At 41.4% G+C, this 18512-nt stretch overlaps 1 long non-coding RNA gene across 3 annotated transcripts in view; it reads right to left on the reverse strand.

The window, feature by feature from the left end:
• Positions 1-2850: 2850 nt before the first annotated feature.
• The window catches only part of LOC127483559 (uncharacterized), a 67282-nt gene continuing 51620 nt past the window's right edge, over positions 2851-18512 (reverse strand). For all 3 annotated transcript variants that reach the window (XR_016218954.1, XR_016218955.1, XR_016218953.1), the window contains one exon: positions 2851-5538. This is a non-coding gene — a long non-coding RNA (uncharacterized LOC127483559). The remainder of the gene's footprint in view (positions 5539-18512) is intronic.

Below are 18512 nucleotides of genomic sequence, written 5' to 3' on the forward strand. Positions count from 1 at the left end.
CTCTCTTCGCCATGTTGTGAGGAGGTTTTTAGGCGCTGATGCGTGCCTGTATTCGGTGCCCTGCAGCGCTTGCTCTGCTCTGCCCGCAGGGGCTTACAAGCCCTAACAATCAGGCAAACCGAATCCAAGCCTTCTCATTGCCGTATTGTGGGGGAGACTTATTAGTGTTGGTTCGTGCCTATCTTCGGTGACCTGCAGCTCATACTCTGGTCGAGCTGCTTGCTGGTGCTTACCGCCTTAATCAGGCAGACCGAATCCAAGCCTCCTAATTGCTGTATTGTGGGGAGGCCTTACTGATGTTAATTCGTGCCTGTCTTCGGTGACCTGCGGCGCATAAGCTGCTAGCCGCCCGCAGGTGCTCATCGCCTCACTTAATCAGGCAGACCGAATCCAAGCTTTCTCATTGCCATGTTGAGGGGAGGCCTTTCTATTTCTCTATTTCTCTATCTCCGGGCATTCCTATTTCTCCCATTTCACTTCTATCTTCCAGCATTCCTATTTCTCTCATTTTACTTCTAAACTTCTGTTTCTCTTATCCCTGCGGCCTCCCGGTGCCCGCCCCGAGGCTGCCTCTCGGCGGCTTCCTGGCTGAGCCGCTTCAGCCCGCGCCTCTCTCATCTGCGCGGCTTGGCTTCGCGCGCTCCGCGGTCTCCACGCCCTTCGCGTCTGCACCACGGCCTCGCGCCAGCCCCGTTCCCTATCTATTCACGCCCCGTGCTCTCTCTGCACGCGGCAGCTTCCGCGAGTCACACAGCGTAGCTTGCGTCTCCGCCACTAGCATTCAATCTAAGTTCCCCGGGCTAGCCTGGCGAATTCAACCCAGCTTACGTCTCCGCCCCACGGTTTGGCTTCCCGTCCTTTGCTCCCCGGGCTAATCAGACGGATCCCAACCAGGCTTACGTTTCAGCTTCTGGTTTCAACTTTTCGCCCCCCATTCCCGGGCTAACTTGAGAATCCCAAAGTGGCTTTCGTTTCCGCCTCGGCCTGCCCCCCGCGGCTTCAATTTCCCTAACATTTTTCTCTACCCGGTATGTTTCCCCAAGCTTTCCTCCAACAATATTCCTCCCTCATTTCTCCTGGCCTCTCCCCACAGTCCGCATCCGAGTCTGTTTGTTCTAGCTTTCACTTTCGCTTTCGACCTTAGAGATTTCTCCCAGCTTCCCCCTGTAGTCCGTATCTGAGTCTATGCCTAGGCTTTCAATAGCTTCTTCCGGCACCTTTTTCGTCTGGCTTTTCCCTAGGCTGTTTGCTAGTCTCTCTCTCCAATATTTTCCCAGTTCTTCCCGTTTCTTCCCTCCTAAGTTTGCTATCCGTCCTAGGTTTCCTATCCGAGTTAGGTTTCCTATCCGAGTCACGGCACCATTATGTCGCTCCCCCTCTTCGTGGAGGAACGACACAGGACCCTGCGCTGTTCTTTCGTCTGCTCGGCCCTTCCCGGGTTTGCTGCTGGTTCTTCCCGGGTTGGCTACTATCCCTTCCACCTCCGTGGAAGGGCAGTTCCCCCTGGCCGCATTCCCCACTTCCGCAGGGGAGCGGCACACCGCCGGCCGGTTCTCTCGGGGGCTGCACGGGTTCCCTTAGATGTTCCCCATAGATGTTCCTGGTGCATGCCGTCTCTCTCCTCCTTTATAGTCCTCCTCTGCCAATCCCAACTCGGCTGCCCACACGCCGAGTACGCTGCTCTCCTCCAATCAGGAGCAAGTCCTACAGTTTATTGGCTGAACTGGAGGCAGCTGTGCAGAAGCTGTTTACTTCTCTCCCAGCGCCATACTGTGGGAGAGCAGATGCATAGAATAAGTCTTAATTCCAGTAACTCAGTCCAGTCCGGGCTGCTCCCCACACTCTCAAGAAAAATATCAAAATATTATAAACCAAATTAAAATAGAATGCAGTAAAGGCAGAGTGTAGAGGGCAATATATAATAATTAAAAGAATGTATATATGGGAGTACTTCAAAAAGTTTATGGAAATGGAATTAAAAGATAAGTTGATTTTGGTATAAAAGATTTGGAAACCCAAGCATAATTGTTTTCATAATATGAATTTTCCACGAACTTTTTGAAGATCCTTCATATTAGGAAAAACATATATAAAATCAATAATCTAAGCTTCTCCATTAGAAAATAGAAAAGAAGAGCACATTAAATCCAAAGAAAATAGAATCTATTCAAGAAATGATTTTAAAAAACTAGAATAGAAATCAATAAAATTAAGAACAGGAAATCAATAGAGAAAAATTGATAGAACCAAAATTGGTTCTTTAAAAAGATCAATAAAATTGATAAACCTTTATCCAGGTCAACTAAGAAAAATGAAGGAAAAAAATTACTAATAACAAATGAAAGTGAGGTCATTATTATTGATCCCATGAACATCAAATGGATAATAAAAGACAATTATGAACAACTCTGTGCCCACAATTTGATAACACAGAATTGAAATGGACTGACTTTTTGAACCATACAATCTACCAAACCCACACAAGGAGAAATGGATCATTTAAATAGGCCAGTATATAGTAAAGAAATTGAATAATTAGTAATTATTCTGAAATAATTATTCTAAAATAATTCTGAAACATAAAATATTAGACCCAGGTAGGTTTCACTGGTAAATTCTATGATACATTTAAGGGAAAAATCATACCAATTGTCTACAATCTCTTCCAGACAATAGAAGCAGGAGAAATATTTTCTAACTCTATAAGACTAGCCTTACCCTAATACCAAAACCACACAAAGACATAACCAGAAAATAAAGCTATAGAACAATATCTCATGACTATAGGTACAAAAATCCTCAACAAAATATTAGCAGAGTGAGTATTTGGCTTAGCATTTAGGTGTCCATTTCCCAAGTCAGAGTGCCTAGGTTTGGTACCCAGTTCCAGCTCCTGACTCCAGCTTCCCTCTAATGCAGAGTCTGGGAGGCAGCAGTGATGGCTCAAGTAGTTGAGTCCTTGCAATGTACAAGGGAGATCTGGATCGAATTCCTGCCTCCTGGCCTCAGTCTAGCTTTTGGGGAAATGCGCCAGCAGATGGGCTCATGCACACGTGCTCTGTCTCTCTCCCAAATAACTAAATGATTTTTAAAAATTAGCCAATCAAATCCAACAATGCTTAAAAAAGAATTCCGCATCATCACCAAGTGGGATTTATTCCACACATGCATGGCTTGTTCAACATTAGAAATTCAATTAATTGTAATCCATTATATCAACAGGCTAAAGAAGAAACATCACACAATCATATAAAATCCAACCGCAATTCATAATAAAAACTCTGAGTAAGCCAGGAATAGAAGGAAACTTCCTCAATGTGATAAAGAACATCTAACAAAAACCTACTAGACAGTTTCCTGCTCAGCTCAGAAACAAGGCAAGGAAGCCCCCTTTTACTCCTGCTTTTTAAAATCCTATTGGAGGTCCTAGCTGATGTAGTTAGACAAGAGAAGGGAATAAAAGGTACACAGATTGGGAAAGGAGAAGGAAGACAGTCCTTGTAATAGATGACATGATAACCTATGTACTATGTACAAAATTCCAAAGATTCAACCAAAATTCCTAAAATAATTGCTTCAAGACTGCAGGATACTAGGTGTGAACAATTGGAACTTGAAATTCAGTACAATACCATTTTCATTAGCAAACAAAAGACAGAAATAGGTATAAATCTAACATAGTACATATAAGATCTACATGAGGAAACAAAATTTCTGATGAAATAAATCAAAGAAGATTTAAACAAATGGAGAAGTACAAGTGTTTGATGGCATGAAAGGAAAATTCAGTATTGTCAAGGGGTCAGTTCTTCCACACTTTACCTGTAGATTCAATGCAATCCCAAACAAACTCCCAGCAAATTATTTTATGGATACCAACAAAGTGATTCTAAAGTTTATGCAAAGAAGCAAAAGGACCAGAAGAGGCTTATATGATCTGGGAGGCAGGAGGGAAGGCCCTTTAAAAATAAAAGCAAAAGTGGAAGCCATGGCTATAGAGTGACAGAATCGGTCTCAAACGAATTAAATGATGTTGCTACACAGAAAATATACTTGGAGCATTATGTGTGTTTGTGTGTGTGTTGGGGGGGGGGGTTGGTGGGTTTAAGGGTTTTTTTCTTTATAATTTTAAATTTTTCAACTTTTCTATTAAAAGTATTAGTCTCAGAGTCAGAAAAATGCTATTAAATAACAGTAAAATAAAACAGAGGGTTTAACCTGGAAACTTGCATGAACCTCACAACAGAGTTGGCCTGGCATCTGCCTGTGTGCAAATCTCTCAACTTTTTCACAATTTTAATTTACTCCTTGTGTATGTCTTCATTTAATCTTTATCTCCTCCTCTCATGCCCAAATCCCCCAGTCTTATGTTAGAATTAGAGGGAGGTTTAGTTCCTAATGGCCAGGTTTCTACTGAAAATAATGAAAAGTTTCTCTCTTAAGCATCTAGAATGTACCAGTTAGATAACTTCCTTAGAAGAGTTGAGAGTGTATTATATAGTTCAGAAGAGAAAATTATCCTTGAGAAAGGCATAGATTCCAATTCTACTTAGACATGAGGGCAGGAAATATTCATGGATCTGTTTTCTTCTGGGCTTAGCTTAGCAGCTGTACTGTGAATGAAACATACTAGGCAATCAATCAATTGATGTCTGTGTAGTGCTGGAATGGATCCACAATCTGCTCATAGAGTTTTCATTTGAAACAAAATGATGCTGGAGAATTGCTATTTTCTACATTCTTATATTTCAGGGACAGAAATGTGATGAGACTCGGTAATAATGTATATTTAGACCCCATAAACAGTCGATTCAAGTAACTGGTATCTAAGGAAGGAAAATGTAGATTGGCATCACTGAAAAAACAGTATCAATTTATACTCAAGTTTTTGAAAATACAGTATCAGCCAAGTGGAAACTAAATATGCCATGTGGTTATTTTCTAGCCTAGGTATGGTGAACAACATAAATAGAATGTATGAGCCATAATTTTGAGTAATTCTAATTTTCTTAGTACTAGATGTGATTAAGTTGATTATTCCCAAGAGAATACCAAAACCCACCTAATTACAATTGGGAATTCATAAAGCACCTTAGATAAGTTAACAAACTTTATTTTGGCAAATCCCTAGAACAAGACCACAGGATACAAGCTGCCTGAACAATTGGAATTTGCAACTTAAACCATAATACCATTTACATTAGCAAAAATAAAAGAGATAGGTATAAATCTAGCATAGTTTGTACACACCCTATACAAGGAAAATAAAAAAGTCGTATGAAAGAAGATCTAAACAGAGGTATGAGTATTATTTCTCTCGCGAGGCAGAAAATCAGTTCAGTAAATGACATCACCCATGAGGATCCCACAGCCGTCACTGTGGAGCGTCAAGAACTTAATCACCGAGTGTCCTGAGCATTACTAATGTAGATCTTTCCCGGGCTTTGTTGTCCTAACAGCTTCCTCATGCAGCAGGAACACTGGATGTCTTTGTTCAGGTCTGATGTTGGGGATCAGTCAGTTCTGCAAACTTCCATTCTTCTCCATGAAATCCAAAAAGGAAATAATTACTTGACAACAAGCCCCTGAGTTGTTCACTGGATGCACCTTTCAGTTCTGTGGATTTTCTCCCCGCATCCACACACTCAGTGTTCTCTAGCATTTTTCTTTTAAGGCCTAACTAATTAGTCGCTGTGTCTAACTCTGCCTTTCTGTATAGCATAGAATTCCAGGAGGAAAGAACACAGGGGTGTGTGTGTGTGTGTGTGTGTGTTGTCATCGGTATTTCAGTATGACACCAGCAGGATTAAAACAACCAAGTAGAACTCAGCAATCTTCTTCTGGAGTCCACTGTGGCGGAGAGATCCTGTCACAGCATTGCCTTTCCCTGGAAATTACCATTTGCCAAACTACCATTTGAAACAAGGCGGTGATTTAGAAAAAAAAAAAATCCTCTTCCAAACCAAGGTAATTTTACAGTCCTGTCCTTAAATATATCTTTTTGTTTGGTTTTCAAGACCTGAACCAACTGGTGTTTGTCCAACCATGGGATAGTCCAGGTATGAACTACTGAGGGAAAACCAACCACACAAAACAAAACAAAACTCAGCCTTGCTGATGAACCAGCCTTGTGGGATTGCTGTCCCGTCAGGATTTAGGTCACAGAATCTTCACTGCACGTGTCTGCCATCTGGCCCAGGAAGCAAAACACTCAGGAGACTTCCTGAGCAGTTTGGAACCAGGGTGTCGGAATCAGACACACCCAGGTTTGGATCTCGGTGGGCAGCCTTGAAAACCCTCTCTCTCTAAATCTCAGATTCCTTATCAGTAAAATAACAGTAGCTGCTTTTCTGTGATCTAAAGTGGGAAGAGGTAAAGAAATTACCGATGCATGGGGGGTCTGAGGAGGTTACGGTCAGGGTCCTTGCTTGTGTTTCTAGTGGTGAGTTCATAGCAGGTTATTACATCATTAAAATAAACAGAGAGGTTTTGGGGATTGAGGTGAAAGCCTCCACTTAGGATACCTGCATCCCATATGAGAGTGCCAGTTCAAGTCCTAGTTCAGGTTTTGCCTCCTCTGCTTCAGATCCAGCTTTCTACTATTACATCCTGGGAGGCAGCAAATAGTGGCTCAAGTGCTTGGGCCCCTGCCACACCAGTAGGAGACCAGGCTGGAGTTCCAGGTTCCCAGCTTCAGCCTCGCCCAGCCCTGGCTGTTGCAGACATCTGGGGAACAAACCAGCAGATAGAAGATCTCTCTCTCTTTGTCCTCCTCCACCCCCATCATTCTGTCTTTCAAGTAGAAATTAAGTAAATAAACATTAAATGTAAATAAATAGACAATGGGTGTGAATCAGCCAAAGATTTTCTAATGTTATTTATTTTTTTATTTGAAATGGAGAGAGAGACAGAGAGAGATTTTCCATCCACTGGTTCACTCCCCAAACATCCACAACAGCTGGAGCCCAAGGCAGAAGCCAGGAGCCCAGAACTCTGAGTCTCCCATGTGGATTGCGGGAACCCAAGTACTTGAGCCCTCATCTGTTGCCTCCCAGGATGCATGTTAACAAGAAGTTAAATCAGAAGTAGAAGTAGAATTCAAACTCGAGCACTCTGATATGGGATGCAAGCATCCAAAGCAGCAATGCCCAACCCCAAAGAAGATATAAATTCAATTCTGTGCACTGGTACCCTAATCATAATAACAATAATAGTAATATTTATTTTGCAGGGTTGTCAGACTCAAATACATGTGGTATTTACACATTGCTTGGCACATTGTAACTGTCCAAGAAAGATCCAAGTGGACTTCTAAGACTGCATGGAAAATGGAATTAAAAGATAAATATATTTTAGTGAAAAAAATTTTGAAATACATGCATACAAGGGGTCTTCAAAAAATTCATAGAAAATGCATGTTATTAAAAAATTATGCATGGATTTCAAAATTTTTGTTCCAAAATAAACTTATCTATTAATTCCATTTTCCACAAGCTTCATAAAGTGCTTGTATAGATGCAATTTATATGATGGGGTTGGGGGGGCAGGGATGGGGAAGGATAAAGAACATAGTTCCTGTAAAAGTGCCCTGAAGACATGACAATGTTTCAGCAAACAGGGGTCCTTGCTACTTCTTAACCCAAAATTCAGGTTATTCAGGAAATCATATCTGAATGAATAGACTCCCTCTCAAAAACTAGATGGTAAACACATTATTTTAAAGTCTAATCCTAGGGAATATATAACCTAGAGTCCCAATACTATTTATTTATTTTTAAAGATGTATTTATTTATTTATTATTTGGCAGAGTCGCAGAGAGAAAGAGGAGAGACAGAGAAAGGGAGAGATCTTTCATCCAATGCAAGCCAGGAGCCCAGAGCTGGAAATCCATCTACTCGAGTGGCAGGGGCCCAAACATTCAGGCCATCTCTGCTGCTTTCCCAGGCACAATAGCAGAGAGCTGGACTGGAAGCAGAGCTTCTGGGACTCCAACCAGTGCTCACATGGGCTGCTGGTGTTGCAGGTGGTGGCTTAACCTGCTGTACCACAACGCCGGCCCCCCAATACTACTTATATAGTTGTTTATTTATTTGTTTGTTTTATGCATAAAGCATGGTCTTGGCTTAAAGAAGTTCATATTACTCAGGGAAATTCACTATGACGTGGCAATAATTGCAGAACTAGAATGTACTAGAGTGACAGGAATGACAATTCCTTAAGGGTGTCCAAAAAAAAGAGAAGGATTCTTAGAATAAGAAACTGGGCTTCAAGAAAATTTGGTAAAAATTAGATGGAACAAAATCCCATTTTCAAATGAGACAGCTTGCTTTCTTTTCTTTCCAAGACACAGGGACTGTGTCTGCCCCAAAAGCCTGACTTTCCTGTTGGCAAGAAAAGCAGTATGCTCAGGGAGAAAATAAGAACAAGGTGATGGTTTTTCCTCAAGTTATACTAAACGATCTCTCACTGTTTCTCTTTTCTTCAATGCTAATCTAATTTTAAAATAGATCCTAAAATATTCCCTAGGGATGGAGCTGTCAGGGACAGGCCCAGAGTGAAAAGGAAGTGCTGGGCATTGAGCCTCAAACCACGTGAGGAGATGAACAGCTCTAGGGAAACGGGGACTAGAGAAAGACACGGATAAGACAAAAAGAACTTTAAAAACAATAGGATGGGGTCAGCTGTGGTGCAGCAGGTAAAGGGGCCGCCTGCAGTGCTGGCATCCCATGTGGGCGCCAGTTCAAGTCCCAGCTGCTTCACTTCCGATCCAGCTCTCTGGGAAAGCAGCTGAAGATGGCCCAAGTGCTTGGGCCCCTGCACCTGTGTGGGAGACCCGGAAGAAGCTCCTGGCTCCTGGCTTTGGATCGGCGCAGCTCCGGCCATTGTGGCTAATTGGGGAGTGAACCAGTGGATGGAAGACCTCCTTCTCTCTCTGCCTCTGCCTCTCCTTCTCTCTTTGTGTAACTCTGACTTTCAAATAAATAAAAATCTTCAAAAAATAAAATAAAAAATAGAAGACACAATAAAAATAGTGAATATCTTTCTTTACTGGTTAAAAGATGATATGAAAAGAAGCATAATTTTGATAACAGAGTTGTCATTTCAATTAACCAAACTAACCAAAAAATTAACTAAATTGGTCTGAAAAGAAGTGAACTTAATTTCATTTCATATGAGATATATATATATATAAATATAGTTTCACATAATGTAATTTCTCATACAGGTTGAATATCTCTTATCAAAACAAAATTCATTTATGTCTCACATATGCTTTACACACATAGCTTGAAGATAATTTTATGCAATATTTTAATGCACTGCATGCATTTTGACTGAAATCTGTCACATGAGGTTAGGTGGGGAATTTTCCACTTGTGTTATCATGTCAGCATCTAAAAGTTGCAGATTTTGAAGCAGTTAGGATTTCAGATTTTCAGATGATGTCTGCTCATCTGTAATACAATCAATGTATTCAACACTGGCAGTTCAATAGAACAAGAAAATCTGCATGAATGACAAATAGTAAATGAATGTTCCTTTCTTCTCTGGAATTCCAATTTTTTTTTAAATAATTTCCCTTATTTTAGTGAATACTCATTCCAGGAACTATATACTATACTAAATTACAGTTAGTGTAATTATTCAGAAAATAATAGCAATGCTGCTTAAAAGATTTTCTTGTTAAAAAATTACTATAGAAATTGCTCTTAAATCTGAAATACTGGTATAGAAAAAAGAATTTTGTTTAAACATGTGATATTATAATGATTAGAGATAGTGTAAACTGATCTAGATGATCTAATTTTCAACCTTAAACACAATGAAAGAGGAGTTAATGAAGTTAACAAGTTGTAGCTTCAAAAACGTAAGCATAAAAAAACTACTTAAGTTATAAGAATTGCCTCTGAAGTCTCCTAGCACAGAAACAAATTTATTTGCACAAAACTAGTGTGATACTACGAAGAACAAGGTGATATTTGAGAAATGTTACCAGATGCATATTGGTCAAATATTTATTATGTTCTTGCTGTGAAGAAGACAGGCTGTCTGCCCTTCCATTGAACTATCTACTCACCCAGGAGAGACAGAAAACAATTCAAGAATTAGATCATTCATATGATTTTGGATTGTACCAAATGTTATGAAAACCAATCGGAAATAGAACGGGTAAAGTGAGGTGCGATTTTAGACACTGTGGTCAGAAAAACTATCTCTGAGGTTATATCTGAGCAGAGATCTGAACGACAAAGAGAAACCAGCCTTATGAACGTCTGAGGGTGTAAAAGCTACATACATCTCATAGTAAGATAGAAAATGAGTGCATGGGTAGATGGATGGTGGATAAGTAGACTAGATAGACAGACATAGATAGGAAATACAATCAGAACACTCCGCTCAACACTAAATAGTAAAATAAACTGATCTTTTAAAATTTTTATTTCAATTATACAAGCCTCATATATTTCATATATGCAGATTTCGGAACATAGTGACGCTTCTCCCTGCTCCCCATCCATGCTCCAACCCTTCTTCCTCTTCCCTCTCGCATTCCTGCCCTTAATTTTTACAAATATCTATTTTTAGTTTACTTAATGATTGTCTAGTTAACCCTACTCTAAGCACAAGAGTTCAACAAATATTATGAAGAGAAAAAAAGAAAACAGAACACTGTTCCTCAGTGGGAGACACAAGGGCTATAAACAATCATTGAATCTCAAAATGTCTGTTTCACTTCAATACATTACATTTCAGGTACTCTGTTAGTTACTTTGGATCAGGGAAAACATATGATATCTGTCTTTTGGGACTGGCTTATTTCACCAAGTATAATGGTTTCCAGTTGTGTCCACCTTGTTGTAAAAGACAGGATTTCATATTTTTTTTTACAGCTTAGTAGTACTCCATAGTGTATATATACCATAATTTCTTTATCCACTCAACAGTTGTTGGACATCTGGGTTGATTCCATATCTCAGCTATTATGAATTGTGCTGCAATGAACATGGGGGTACAGATAACTTTCATATACTGATTTCTTTTGAAATAAACTTATCTTTTAATTCAATTTTCCCATGAACTTTTTGAAGTATCCTAATATGCATTTTTCTTAAGTATGTATGGTCTATTCTCCAGGATAGACCATATGTTAGGCCACAAAACAATAAGTGAATTCCCCAAAATGGAAAGCATACAAAATCTTTTCTCATCATAATGGACTAAAACTGAAATCAAAAGTAGAAGAAAAACTAAAATATTCACAAATATCTGGCTATTAACAACAGATTCTTAAACATCAATGGGTCAGAAAAGGAATCACAAAGGAAATTAGAAAATACCGAAATGAAAATAAGATACAACAAATCAGAACTTATGGAATACATGAGCAGTGCTAAGTGAAATAATAGCTGTAAAAACAAATACTTAGAAGGAAATGGGGCCAGAATTAAGCCACCACCTGTTACGCCGCATCCCATATGAGTGCTGGTTTGTGTCCCAGCTGCTCCACTTCTGATCCAGCTCCTTCATAATAGCCTGGGAAAAGCAGCAGAAGATGACTAAAATGTGTGGGCCCGCCATTCACATGGGAAACCTGAATGAAGCTCCTGGCTTCTGGCTTTGGCCTGCCCTAGTCCTGACTGTTGAGGCCATCTGGGGAGTGAACCAGCCGATGGAAGATCTCTCCCTCTCCCTCTCCCTCTCCCTCTCCCTCTCCCATGCCCCCTTTCTCTATAACCCTGACTTTAAAATAAATAAATCTTAAAGGGGGGGGGTTGTCTCAAATCAATAACTATCTTAAAGAATTAGAAAAGGACAAGTCCATTAAACCTTAAAGTACCAGATAAAAAGAAAGAAAGGGGCCAGTGTTATGGTGTAGCAGGTTAAGCTGCTGCCTACAAGGCCGGCATCCCATTTGGGTGCCAGTTCGAGTCCCTGCTGCTCCACTTTGGATCCAGCTCCCTGTTAATCACCTGGGAAAGCAGCGGAGGATGGCCCAAGTCCTTGGGCCCCTTCACCCATGTGCAAGATCTAGATGAAGCTCCTGGCTTCAGCCTGGCCCAGCCATAGCCATTGCAGCCATTTGGGGAGTGAACCAGCAGATGGAAGATCTCTCTCTCTCTCCCTCTCTGTCCCTGGAACTCTGCCTTTCAAATAAATGAAATAAATCTTTTTTTTAAAAAAAGAAATAAACATGAGGCTAGAGGCCGGCACCGTGGCTCACTAGGCTAATCCTCCACCTGTGGCACCGGCACCCCGGGTTCTAGTCAAGGTGCCGGATTCTGTCCCAGTTGCTCCTCTTGCAGTCCAGCTCTCTGCTGTGGCCCGGGAGTGCAGTGGAGGATGGCCCAAGTGCTTGGGCCATGCACCCACATGGGAGACCAGGAGAAGCACCTGGCTCCTGGCTTCAGATCAGCGCGGTGCGCCGGCTGCGGCGCGCCGGCTGCAGTGGCCATTGGGGGGTGAACAAATGGAAAAGGAAGACCTGTCTCTCTGTCTCTCTTTCTCTCACTGTCCACTCTTCCTGTCAAAAAAAAAAAAAAAAAAAAAAAAAAAAAGATGAGGCTAGAGATAAATAAAAGAGAGAATAGAAAGGCAATAGCAAAAATTTGACTTTTTTGAAAAAAAATCAACAAAATGGACAAGTATTTAGCTATATGACTAAGAAAAAAGAGAAAAAACATAAATTATCAAGAGCAGAAATGAAAGTGAAACATTATCAGCAGTTTTATAAATAAAAAGACTTAAAAAAGAATATAATAGGTACAGGTGTTTCACCCAGTGGTTAAAACACCAGTTAGGACATCATGTCCTGAATTGGAGTACCTGGGTTCAATGCTTGGCTTTGGTTACTGCTTCCAGCTTTCTGCTTATGCAGACACTGAAGGTAGTGGTTGTGGCTCAAGTAATTGGGTTCCTGCCACCCACAAAAGAGACCTGAATTGAGCTTCTGGCTTTGGCCTACCAAGCTGTTGTGGGCATCTGGAGAGTGAACCAGCAGATAGGAGGTACCTCTTTCTCTCAAATAAATCTCTTTAAAAGGTCATTAATATTGTTTTTGATATACTTTTAAATGTTTATTTATTTATTTGAAAGGCAGAATGACAGATGTACCTTCCACTGGTTCATTCCTTACTGCCCATAGCAGCAGACTGAAGCCAGGAGCCAGGAACTTTATCCAGATTTCCCACATGGGTCGGCAGATACTTGAGTCATCATCATCCACTGCACATGGGCAGGAAGGGGGATTGGAAGTGGAGGCAAGACTTGATCCCAGGCACTCTGAGATACAGGATATGGGCATCCGAAGTAGTGGCCAAGCTCACTGCATCACAAAACACCTCCCCTTTAAAAAAAAAAAAATATATATAGTAAACAATTGTACAATTAAAAAATCTAGATGAAATGGACAGATCTCTAGAACACGATCTACCAAAACTGAATCATGAATAAGTGGAAAATCTGAATAAACCACAACTCATGTGGAGATTGAGTCAGTAATCAAAGCACCCCCTCCCTAGCCAGAGTAGCACTGGACCAGATGCCTTAATTATGAGAAACCGCCACACATTTAAAGGAGAACTGACACCGATCTTTCTCAATCTCTTCTAAAAACTGAAGCTCTGGAACACTTCTTAACGCACTCTGTGAAGCCAGTCTGAACCAGCAACCAGTCTTATAACGAAGCAACACGGGGAGGGGGCGGGGGACAAAAACTGTACATCAGTATCCCTAACGATCATCAGTGCAAAAACCCCCAACAAAATAACGAGCTGGATTCAGAGGCACATTATAAGGACTGCACTCCATGACCAGGGGAGGTTTAATTCTAAGTGTAAGGATGGTTCAACCAATCAGTGTAATATGCCACATTAATAGAGTGAAGAAAAAACACATGATCCTCTCACTCAAGGCAGAAAAGGCTTTTGCCAAAATTTAACACCCTTCATGATAAAAAGCACTCAGTAAAACAGGAATAGGGGGAAACTTCCTGAACACAATGGAGGCCATTTTTTAATGTATGCATTCACAGCTATAAATTTCCTTAGCATTGCTTTCTCTGCATCCCATAAATTTTGGTATGTGGTGTTTTGTTTTCACTTAGCTCAAGGTATTTTCTAATTTCCTTTGTGATTTCTTTCTTGACCCATTGATTATTTAAGAGATGTTGTTTGGTTTCCACATATTTGTGAACTTTCCAGTTTTCTTTCTGTTATTGATTTCCAGCTTCAGTTTATTATTATCAGAAAAGATGCTTTGTATGACTTCAGTCTTTTAAAATTTATAAAACTGGTTTTAAGGCCTAACATCTGGTCTTTCCTGAGGAACATTCTCTGTGCACATGAGGAAAATGTGTGCTGTTATCTTCTATTCTTAATTTTTCTCTTTTTCTAGTCATGCTGGATGTTGAGCTTTGTCAAATGCTTATTCTGCATCTACTGAAGTGATTATATACATTTTACCCTCAAGCTATTAATAAGGTATAATATATTCAGCATTTTCCTAATATTGACTTAACCTTGCAGTCTAGAGCAACCCCAGTTGGTGATAACATTTTTTAAGCATTGCTGAATTACAGTCACCATCATTGCATTGGGATTTTTACAAAAATAGGCCTGCGCCTCGGCTCACTAGGCTAATCCTCTGCCTGCGGCGCCGGCACACCGGGTTCTAGTCCTGGTTGGGGTGCCGGCTTCTGTCCCGGTTGCCCCTCTTCCAGGCCAGCTCTCTGCTGTGGCCAGGGAGGGCAGCTGGGGATGGCCCAAGTGTTTGGGCCTGCACCCGCAGGGGAGACCAGGAGGAAGCACCTGGCTCCTGGCTTCGGATCTGTGCAGCGCGCCGGCCGTAGCGGCCATTTGGGGAGTGAACCAACAGAAGGAAGACCTTTCTCTCTGTCTCTCTCACTGTGTAGCTCTGCCTGCCAAAAAAAAAGAAAAGTGAACATAAATATTGGTAAGTCAGGTTTGCTCTATATTGCCAGGTTTTGATATCAGTGTTAAAGTTTTAGAAATATGAAGGATTCCTGTTTTGGTGTTTAGGGACAATTTAAACTCTAAATAACATACCTATTTATTTAAAAATTTGAAGGAATTCACAGTGAAACCACGCAAGTCTGGAGACATTAGAAATAGGCTCCTCTGTTGCTGTTTCAACTGCTCCAGCTCTTCTTGCTTGTTTAAATTTGTCTGTCTCTTCTACTATTAGATATTCTTTGTATTTTCAAATGTATTTTGACATCTTTTAATTTCTTCAGTATAAATAGTTATCTTCCCCTGTATTGTCATTTATAATTTTCTGCACTTGTCCCTTTCTTCCCCTTTTCATTTTGTTGCCATGCTACCATCTGGTTATCTGCTTTTTGTCTGTATTTCTGTCTTCTGAAAAACAGCTCTTCTCTGCAATTATACTGTATTTTCTTCTTCTAAACATGTGGTTGAATTTTGAGAATTTTTCTTTTTAGTTATTTGTGGGGCTTTGTAATAGGTGAGCATTTACCAATCTATGTTTTAGTATTTATTTTCTCAAGTTTTCTACCATCACTACTACTACCATATCTGGTTTTATAGATGTGTGTATTTCTTTGAATACATTTGAAGACTTATTATTGTCTTGCTCTGGGTTTCTTCCTGGCCAGTCATTGCAATTTATTTATCTTCACTAATTCTCCATATCTTGAGATAACAGCTTGAGATTGCATCTGTTGACTCCTATTTATAGAGGAAAACCATTGCAAATAAGCCTCCTCCCCTTTCTTCTCTTTCCTCTCTGTCCCCGAATTCTTTCTATTGCTATATTATTCTTTTTTACACCATTAAGGTTTTTTTTAAAAAAAAGATTTATGTATTTATTTAAAAGTCAGAGTTACAGAGAGGCAGAAGCAGAGAGAGGTCTTCCATAAGCTAGTTCACTCCCCTAGATGGCCGCAACAGCCAGAGTTGAGCTGATCCGAAGCCAGGAGCTTCTTTGGGTCTCCCATGAAGGTGCAGGGGCCCAAGGACTTGGGCCGTCTTCCACTGCTATCCCAGGCAGTTGCAGAGAGCTGGATCGGAAGTGGAGCAGCCGGGACTCAATCTGGCACCTATATGGGATGCCAGCACTGCAGGCGGTGGCTTTACCCGCTATGCCACAGCACCAGCCCCACCATTAAGGTTTATAACATTTTCATTCTTTGACCACACTTCCCTTAATTGCTTGGTCTTAATTCTACACGTAAATTAATTGAGTCTTTATTAATAGGCTTCTCTCTTATTTGTTTAGTTTTGATTTCATGTTTCGTTCAAAAGGGGGTCCTGAGTTTGTTTAGGATCAAGACTGTTTAGTCTATCTCTTGCCTTTATATTTGAATGTCAGCCTGAAACAGTCTCTTGTCTCACTTTTTTCAGCACATTACAGACACTGAATAATCTTTTTTTTTTTTTTTACAGGCAGAGTGGACAGTGAGAGAGAGAGAGACAGAGAGAAAGGTCTTCCTTTGCCGTTGGTTCACCCTCCAATGGCTGCCGTGGCCGGAGGGCTGCGGCCAGCGCACCGCGCTGATCAGATGGCAGGAGCCAGGTACTTCTCCTGGTCTCCCATGGAGAGTGCAGGGCCCAAGCACCTGGGCCATCCTCCACTGCACTCCCTGGCCACAGCAGAGAGCTGGCCTGGAAGAGGGGCAACCGGGACAGAATCCGGCGCCCCGACCGGGACTAGAACCCGGTGTGCCAGTGCCGCAAGGTGGAGGATTAGCCTATTGAGCCACGGCGCCGGCCCTGAATAATCTTTAGAGAAAACTGAAACAGTCCTATACACCTAAAGAGTTTTGTCTTAATGAATGAAATGCAAAGCCACTAAAATATCTCTTAAGATTGCTACCTCCGAATTATTCCTGTCTCCCTCCTCCAAGCAAGATGTAGATCAGTTATTTCCTCTAATGAGGAAAATCCTCTGCTATTATTTTTTTTAAGATTTATTTCATTTATTTTAAAGGCAGAGTAACATAGAGGGAGGGAGAGAGAGAGAGAAAGAGAGAGATCAATCTTCGATCTGTTGGTTCACTCCCCAAATGGCCACAACAACCATTGCTGTGCCAGGTTGAAGCCAGGAGCCCAGAACTCCATCCGGGTCTCACACGTGGATGGCAGGGGCCCAAAGACTTGGGCCATCTTCTGCTGCTTTTCCCAGGCCAGTATCAGGGAGCTGAATCAAAAGAGGAGCAGCTGGGACTTGAACAGGCACTCAGATATGGGATGTTAGCATCACAGTGATTTAACTACCTGTACCACAACAACAGTCCCTGCTTTGGTTTTTAAGTAAATTTTTCTGATCTGTTAATTTACTATGTCCAGGGGATATTAATTACTTTTATTCTGATTAGTCTTTGTCTTCCAAATATCTCTTAGAAATGCATTACTATCTTTACCTACAATAAAAAAAATTAAAAAAAAAAAATCTCTCCAGCCACTGGGATTGTCAAGCCTTTCCTGAATCAGTCATTCAGTACTAGCCTGTGACTATTCTGGTTTTTTGCTGGCCCTAATTTATTTTTTTTTATTTATTTTTTTTTTTTGACAGGCAGAGTGGACAGTGAGTGAGAGAGAGAGAGAGAGAGAGAGAGAGTCAGGTCTTCCTTTGCCGTTGGTTCACCCTCCAATGGCTGCTGCAGCCGGTGTGCTGCAGCCCATGCACCACGCTGAACCGAAGCCAGGAGCCAGGTGCTTCCTCCTGGTCTCCCCTGCGGGTGCAGGGCCCAAGTACTTGGGCCATCCTCCACTGCACTCCCTGGCCACAGCAGAGAGCTGGACTGGAAGCGGGGCAACCGGGACAGAATCCGGCGCCCCGACCAGGACTAGAACCCAGGGTGCCGGCGCCGCAGGCAGAGAATTAGCCTATTGAGCTGCGATGCTGGGCTGGTCCTAATTTCTTAAATGGCCTGGAAGAGAGTTGTTTTGACTCTCAACTTATTTCTTAAACAATGTGTTATGGTTTGCATTCCCCAGAAACAGATTTTAGAATCTGAGTACAAATAGTTTATGTGAGAGGTAATTCCAGAAAAGACTGATAGCACAGTATGGACATAAGGTATAAAAAGGAAAGATTCCAATAACAGCATCAAGCAAGTGACCTCCATGAACAACTGGAGCTGAAACCTTTGGGGGAGCTCTTGGAGACATTGTAGATCATATCCCAGGGGCCGCACAGTCAACGGGCAACAAAAGCCAGGGCATTTCTCCAGCACCATCTGCCACTGTTTGCAGGCTGTTTCTTAAGAGCATTAATGCCCTGCAACTTTACACTTGCCCCCAAAGAACACTGAACACATATCTTGTGCTTTGGTCAGACAAGACCTTCGGCAGTCACAGGTATTCACAAGAATCACAGGTATAAGGAGAAGAGGCATCGAACCTTCAGAGGCAACACTGAAGGGAGGTGCGTGGGACACCAACGGCAAACTCCCCTTTCACCCTTGTGTTGTGGTTTGACCTCATCTTTTCAATGCTTTCTTATTCGTTTCATAGTCTCATTAAACTCA

Source organism: Oryctolagus cuniculus, chromosome 13, assembly GCF_051225735.1.
Source record: "Oryctolagus cuniculus isolate XC-2025 breed Fujian yellow rabbit chromosome 13, ASM5122573v1, whole genome shotgun sequence".
NCBI classification, from domain to species: domain Eukaryota; kingdom Metazoa; phylum Chordata; class Mammalia; order Lagomorpha; family Leporidae; genus Oryctolagus; species Oryctolagus cuniculus.